This window comes from Symphalangus syndactylus, chromosome 19, assembly GCF_028878055.3.
Source record: "Symphalangus syndactylus isolate Jambi chromosome 19, NHGRI_mSymSyn1-v2.1_pri, whole genome shotgun sequence".
In the NCBI taxonomy this organism is placed as follows: Eukaryota; Metazoa; Chordata; class Mammalia; order Primates; family Hylobatidae; genus Symphalangus; species Symphalangus syndactylus.
In genome coordinates, this window is record NC_072434.2 from 39266077 (window position 1) to 39273188 (window position 7112).

Here is a 7112-nt window from a genome sequence, read left to right on the forward strand (position 1 = left end):
TTCTTTTGAAGAGAAGAGGCGACTTCTCAAGGGATACTATCTGTGGATCATTAAAGGCCCATCTAACTCAAAACATTTCCTTTTGTTAACTTGTCCCAGTTCTGGAAATCCCTACCATGGAACTTCTTTTATTTTTATTTTAGGATAAAGGCATTACATTTTCAGGAAGTCCCTGTCAGGCTGCAAATGTGTAACGTGGCTAACCTGGAAACATTAGGATGAATTTTTTTCGTTGGTTCCCTAGCAGAAAGCTGTTTCTTGAAAAATAAGATTGGTTTGGTGGGAGGGAGTTTAAAGACACTGATGCATGCAGTCCTGCAGAGAAAAGTTTACATCCTGGAGATTTGCCAAATGAGAGTTTCTGGGTAGTAACAGGCATCATGAAGGTAATGAGCATTTGGGAGCACTGAAGGAAGGGATGAAGCTTTGTAGAGTGTTACATGCAAACTCTACCCAGTTTTTATAAAGCAAGCCCTGACTGTATAGTAGGGTGAAGTCCTACACCAAAATTATAGGAAGGCCAAAAGTCACAGTAATTGAATACAGGTTGACAGTAGGCCTGTGCCCTTCAGTATTTTTTAAAGCTATCACAGTAATATAACCTGTTATGAGGTGATTTTAGATACATCATCTGCCCCAATATTAGCCAATGTATGTTCTGAATAATACCAGTCTCTTGTAATGTTAATAGATGTTGCTAAAATGTTTTATGATCAAATAATTTTGGGCAACAGTAGTTTAAGCAGAAATTTTTTTCTTGTTGGGACTTCTCAGAGCCTATAGCGTGCAAGTGGGTATTTTTCCAAAGGAAAAACAATTATACACTGTGCCCAAAATTGTCTTCTCACAGAACTCTTTTTTATCACAGTGCATCTCATGCACTAATGTTAGGTGGGACACTTGGGAATCGCTGAGCCTTCCTACTCTTGCCCTGGCCTCCCATTTCTATCCTGATGATCATTTTCACCTTGTCTTACCTTGCCCTCCCCTGAATCATTACATATCCTCTATTATGATGTTCACAGTAGGAAAATAATGATGAGATCAAAAGTGATGATGACCTTCACAGAAGGACTTCCTTCCCACTTATTACCATGCTCCTATGCGTGAGTAAAGGCTCTGCATTTTTTGAAGCAACTACAGTCTGTAATAAGACTCAGACCCACGTGAGATTAGAGCAGGCCTTAATACTTCAATTGTCAGTGAAGCCTGTCCTTTAGGTATCATGATGCTCTCTGTAATTATCCTTTGAACCTTCTCGTAGGCCTCAAAAACTGGCTTGGTGGTAGGGTTCTCTGAAGCAATCATTGTGTCTTTTTCTACCCTTCCACATTTGATTCTTTTAAGTTCCTAAATCCTTTAAGGCTAAAATTAAGTTTCGTTAGAGTTAGAAACTCCAGACCACAGAAGGCCACTCATCTCTGGACAGTACCTACTGCAAATATTACATTATTTGGGACTGGGACAGCTCTGGTCAACATAATCTCCGAGGGTCAGAGATAGCAGTCAATGATAGCACCACTTACTATTTTCCTCAAGAGAGGCTGCTTACATATATATTTGTAAAATCAGAATAAGTCTTTCTGTAGCCTTAGAGTCCATCTGAACATTTTGTCTCATTCAAAAGAATCACAAATCCATCTTTAAAGAGCTTTGAAAAATAATTTATTTTCACTGAAGCCTCTCAAAGAAGTAGCAAAGTGATGAATCACATCCCATCGCAAACAATGGAACTTAGTCAAAATCCTCCTTTCCTATTTCCCCAAAGCCCCACGCTGCAGAGCAGCTGCTGTCCAAATGCTCCTGCTCAGATTTCAACCACTCTCTTCACCTCTCACCTCCCTACTTTCTCTGTCCCTTTCCCCTTCCTTCCAGATCTTTTCCACCGCGGGTAATTCTTATCTTTTTTTTCTTTTTAATGTAAATTGCTTTAGCTTCTCCTTCAGTTCTTCTTTCTGTCCTTTACCAACTTTTCTCCCTATTTCTTTCCCTGACTTACCCCTTAGACTCAACAAGGAAGCTGGAGGAGAACAGAAGAAGGGAACATGATCAAGTCTTACAAGTTACTCTTTTTCTCCGACACAGATATCTTATATAATACATATGACATTACACATATGTAACATGCTATATACAATATATATAATATATATTATGTTATGTAATATGTCTAGCAGAGCCTCATTTTAACGGTCTTTGCCATCTGTCCTGTAAAGCTGCTAAATTAATGGACCAATTAAGTATTTTTTTTCTGATGCTGTAGTAACTAGTTCTCTTTTTAAAGTTTATACTTTTAACTCAATTGCATAGTATAGCAATAGTTTTCTAAGGAGTTTCTCCAAAGACTGTGTAATTAAATTGTGCAATCAAAGCAAATGGACAAAATTATACGAATATTGGTCATTCATATTAATAAAGCTATCCATCTATCTTTCCCTGGTCAGATAGTCTGAGCTCACATGGGAAGGCCCTTTCGTGTCTTATTTGTGCTAAAGAAGATAAGGAAAGCATTGAGTAAGAACTAGGTCAGGTCCCTTCCACTGCTTATCACAGTCATCAAAGCAAATTTCTTAGGCTTAGAAGTTTCTCGTCTTTTAAATTGATTTGCTGTTCTTTTTTCTTTTATCCAAACCAGAATGGCATTTGCTAATCATCTCACTTTCAAGCAAGTTTCATATCATAGTGTGTGTGTGTGTGTGTGTGTGTGTGTATTTGTGTGATTTTTCTCAAACTATTATTTTTGGCTTGCATGTCTAATTATTTGCTGGGCAAATACTTCGTATGTAAACTCTGCAAAAACATATTTCTAGGCTGAGTATAAAATTTTAGAATCAAAAGTAGGAATTTCTTCAGAGAGACACTAAACTTGAAAAAGAATAGAAAATGTCAGAATATACTACCCAATCCCCTGCTGCTTGATCTTTGTCAGAGTGAAATCAGGATTCAGTGATGAGACCACATCCTGTTGCCATGGAAATGATTGTGCTGTCACAAATATAGTACTATGACTTCATGGTAAAGAGGAACAGATGGTCTGGAAGAGAATGAAGGCCTAGGGTTAGCACAATTGTTTGGGGAATAAGTCATCTTAGATCCTTTTTGGAAGTAGGTAGAAGCACAAATAATAAGCAAAAATGACTTCACTGTAGCTTTGCAAAAGCCGCTGAGTAAGAAAGAGCTTAGCCAAGGTAAAACTACAAAGCTCTTTTCCAATGAAAGAAAAAAACATTTTAATATAGGATGAAGCACAGGTAACAATACAAAACAGCTTTACAAGTCCGTATTCCAAAGTTGCCGCTTCACCCTTCCCCAGCCTCTCACTTGACCACTGTTGAAGTCACTAGCACTTACAATGCTTGGGGCCAGTGGTAAGCATTAAAAACAAAAACAAAAACAAAAACAACAACAAAAAAACAAGGCCGAAACAGACGGAAACAATATTTGCCATCATTTTTACAATGCCTCATTTTTAGGTATTTCTGGTTTTAGTGTTGGTTTGATTCAGGCATCCTGGATCATATACCTCCAAACAGCCTCAAAACACAGGATTGTATAGTTGAGCTGGTAAGTGTACGGCCTGCACAGTCAAATCAGGGGCATGTGTAGCTCACTCACCTTGCCCCTGAGTGATCATGTGTCCAGACCTGGTTCTCCAGCCATGATGACACTCTGAAAACCCATCTCCACTAACAGGACAATGAAACTACGGTGTCCTCAGCTACTCAAAACTGACATTGGTCAGAAGTGCTAACTTTTAAAAGGGTCAGCCTGGTATCTTCGCATGATATTGTTCACTTAAAGGGCAAAGAAATTTCCCACACTTATTGTTATGGTCTGAATGTTTGTGTCCCTATCTAATTCATATATTGAAATCCTAACTCTTAAGATGATGATATCGTTAGGAGGTGAAATTGTGCCACAGAGTTAAAGAAGCCAGTGAATAACAGAAATTCTTGAGCTTGTATGAGGGCAGATAAGAAAATAAACAACTTGCTGAATGCTGAAACTCCCGCTGCTTGTGATATTTAAAAAAAAAAGGCTGAAATTGATTGGAACCAACATGGTCAACTGGAGTCTGTGCAGGATAAAATTTTCATTTCCACCGTGTTTCCTACTAAGTTCCCCAAATTTGCAAATGTGATTCGTGAGGTAACATGAAGAGATAATTGTGCATGCCTGAGGACTTTCCAGACCTCCCTTCTTTCTACCAATCACCTACTAATCCCACAAACTACTAATCCCACCTACTACCAATCATAAACCTACTACCACCTTTCCACCAATCACCTACTAATCCCACCTACTACCCCATAAACCCTTTCTAATAAAATGACTGCCTTAAAGCCAGCACAAGGAGACAGACTTGATCTGGACTCTTCTCTCCTTGTTGACTGACTCACAATAAAAGCTTTCCTCAAAAACCTGGTGCCATAGTATTGGCTTCTAGTGCCTTGGGTCTAGTGCCTTGGATAGTGAGCCCTTTTGCTCAGTAACAGTGGGGCCTTTGGGGAAGTGATTAGGTCACGATCTTCATGAATGGGATTAGTGCCCTTATAAAAGGGACGGAAGAGAAATCTCTCATCCCCTTCATCAGGTGAGGACACACTGAGAAAGTGCCTATGAACCAGATCCTCACCAGATATTGAATCTGCTGGTGCCTTCATCTTGGACTTCCCAGCCTCCAGAACTTTGAAAAATTGCTGCTGCTTATAAGCTGCCAAGTTTATGGTACTTTGTTATAGCAACCTGAATGGACTAAAGCAATTATAAATGCCACTACAATCACTTATCCTTAGAAAAACACTTTTTATTTGGAGTAGAGGCAACAAGAGGGATTTCTCAGCACTATCATTCTCTAGCGTTATCAAGTGAATTAACCAAGAGAAGCTAATATGAGATACTAGCTAGTATGTGCCAATGCAAGTACTTTCTAAAAACATTTATTTTGAAAAAAGCTCAGATTTACAGAAAAGTTGCAAATATAGTGCAGAAAGTTCATGGACATCCTTCATCTAGTTTCTGCTAATGTTATGTTATATAACCACAGTACAGTGATTGAAATTGTGAAATTATTGGTGCCATACTGTTAAAGTGCAGACTTCATTCAGATTTCACTAATGTTTCCTTTTTAGTTCTGAGATCTAATGTAGGAGACCGTGTTACATTTAATCATCATGTCTAAGTCTCCCTCAGTCTGTTCCTCAGTCTTGTTTTATCATGACCTTGACAATTTTGAAGACCACTGGTCAAGTATTTCATAGAATATCCCTGAATGGGGCTTTCTCTGAAGTTTTCTCATGATTGGACTGAATTATGGATTTTTGGAAAACAATATCATGGAGGTAGAGTGGTCCTCTCATCACATCATATTGAGGGTACATGATCAATATAACTTGTTTACTGATGATGCTAACTGTGATCACTTGGTTAAGGTGGTGCCTGCCAGGTTTCTTCACCATAAAGTTACCATTTTCCCTTTCCATTCTCTATTCATTCAAACAATCAGTAAGTCCAATCTACACACTGTGATCACTTGCTTAAGGTAGTGCCTGCCAGGTTTCTTCACCGTAAAGTTACCATTTTCCCTTTCCATTCTCTATTCATTCGAAACAATCAGTAAGTCCAATCTACACTCAAAGTAAGTGAGCTACACATGCCCCTGATTTGACTGTGCAGGCCCTACACCTACCAGCTCAACTATCCAATCCTGTGAAGTGAATCAGGCTTCACCTTCTAGATGAAGGATTATAAAATAATTCGTGGACATATGTTTAAGCTACCACAATAATTAATAAATTTTTTTTGATGAGATACTTTGAGGCTGCACAAATATGTTGCTTCTCCTTAAGGTTTTACCTACTAATTTTAGTGGATCTCACCTGCAGCAGTTATTACTAAGGTGCTCTAATGGTGATTTTAAATGTCCCTCATTCCTTCTACACTTATAATTTAGAATTCTTCTGTAAGGAAGATTTGCTCTTCGTCCCCTAATTTATTTGTTTATTCATTTACTTATTTGTACTCATTCCATACTATTGTATGGAATGAAATTACATATTTCATATATATATATATATATATATATATAGTTTGTTTGGATTGTAATCCAATAATATAATTATTGATTTTCTTGTTCGAATTTTCCAATTTGGGTTATTGGGGGTGGTTTCAGGTTGGCTCCTGTGTCTTGTTTGTTATGCCCTATACAAGAAAGAATCAACACTGCAAACCCAAGGCTGATATCCTTAGAAGAGGCTGCTTAAAGATTGACTCTTGCCTGACATCTGGGAACTTGGCTTGTGAAAAGTTCCCCAAACCAACATGAAAAGTCTCCTGTATTGATAAAGCTGTTTTGCCCTTGAGACACTGAATTACCAATTCCTTCAGAGAGTCTGATATTTTGACAGTTGCCAGGCAGAGAATGCCTTTTAGCACTAGCCCCCAAGAAAAACCCTAAACTCTGAGTTTCAGATGGGACACACACACACACACACACACACTCACACACATGCACACACACACATTGAATTCATATTGTCATTGCCAACTTTATTTAGAACCACAGGATTCATTTCAGTCTCCTCTGCTTGCTTGTTTGTAACTTCTTTCTCTGAGAGTGAGAAAGCTGGCTTCCATTAACTACAATTTATTTACTTATTTGTTTAGCCTTAGTATACATGTAAAGTAGTTTCAGAACTGCTAACTCATACTCCTGCCTGAAACATACTGACCAATTAAAGAAAAGCATTTATGTACAGTTGATTTTGCTTTAGCCTTACAGTATCCAGTTAAAACACATTTCCAAAGTTACTTAGGTCAGCTCATTTTTCCCCAACCATTTTAGTCAGGTTATGTCATATATTTGCAACACAGATTTGTCAGTCTGCATTTCATCCTGGAATCTCCCCACATCGTGGTTGATTTTTTAAAAAATTGTATACAGTAAATTTCACTTAGGTTTATAATACATCATACCTTAGTTAGAATAAATGTACCTTTCGTGAATGTGGACAAATGCATAGAGTCGTGAATCTACCACCACAGTAGCTTGCAAAACTGTTCTATTACCCTAAAAATTGTCTTGTATGACCCATTCGCAGTCAACCTCTTCT

General features: G+C 38.0%; 1 long non-coding RNA gene across 1 annotated transcript in view; it reads right to left on the bottom strand.

Moving 5' to 3' along the window:
* LOC129458837 (uncharacterized) overlaps window positions 1-3757 on the bottom strand; it is a 20389-nt gene extending 16632 nt beyond the window's left edge. Inside the window, exons 1-2 of the long non-coding RNA XR_008649741.2 lie at window positions 3616-3757; window positions 2901-3034 (exon numbers count right to left, since the gene is read on the bottom strand). This is a non-coding gene — a long non-coding RNA (uncharacterized lncRNA). The remainder of the gene's footprint in view (window positions 1-2900; window positions 3035-3615) is intronic.
* Between the last annotated feature and the right edge of the window lie 3355 nt (window positions 3758-7112).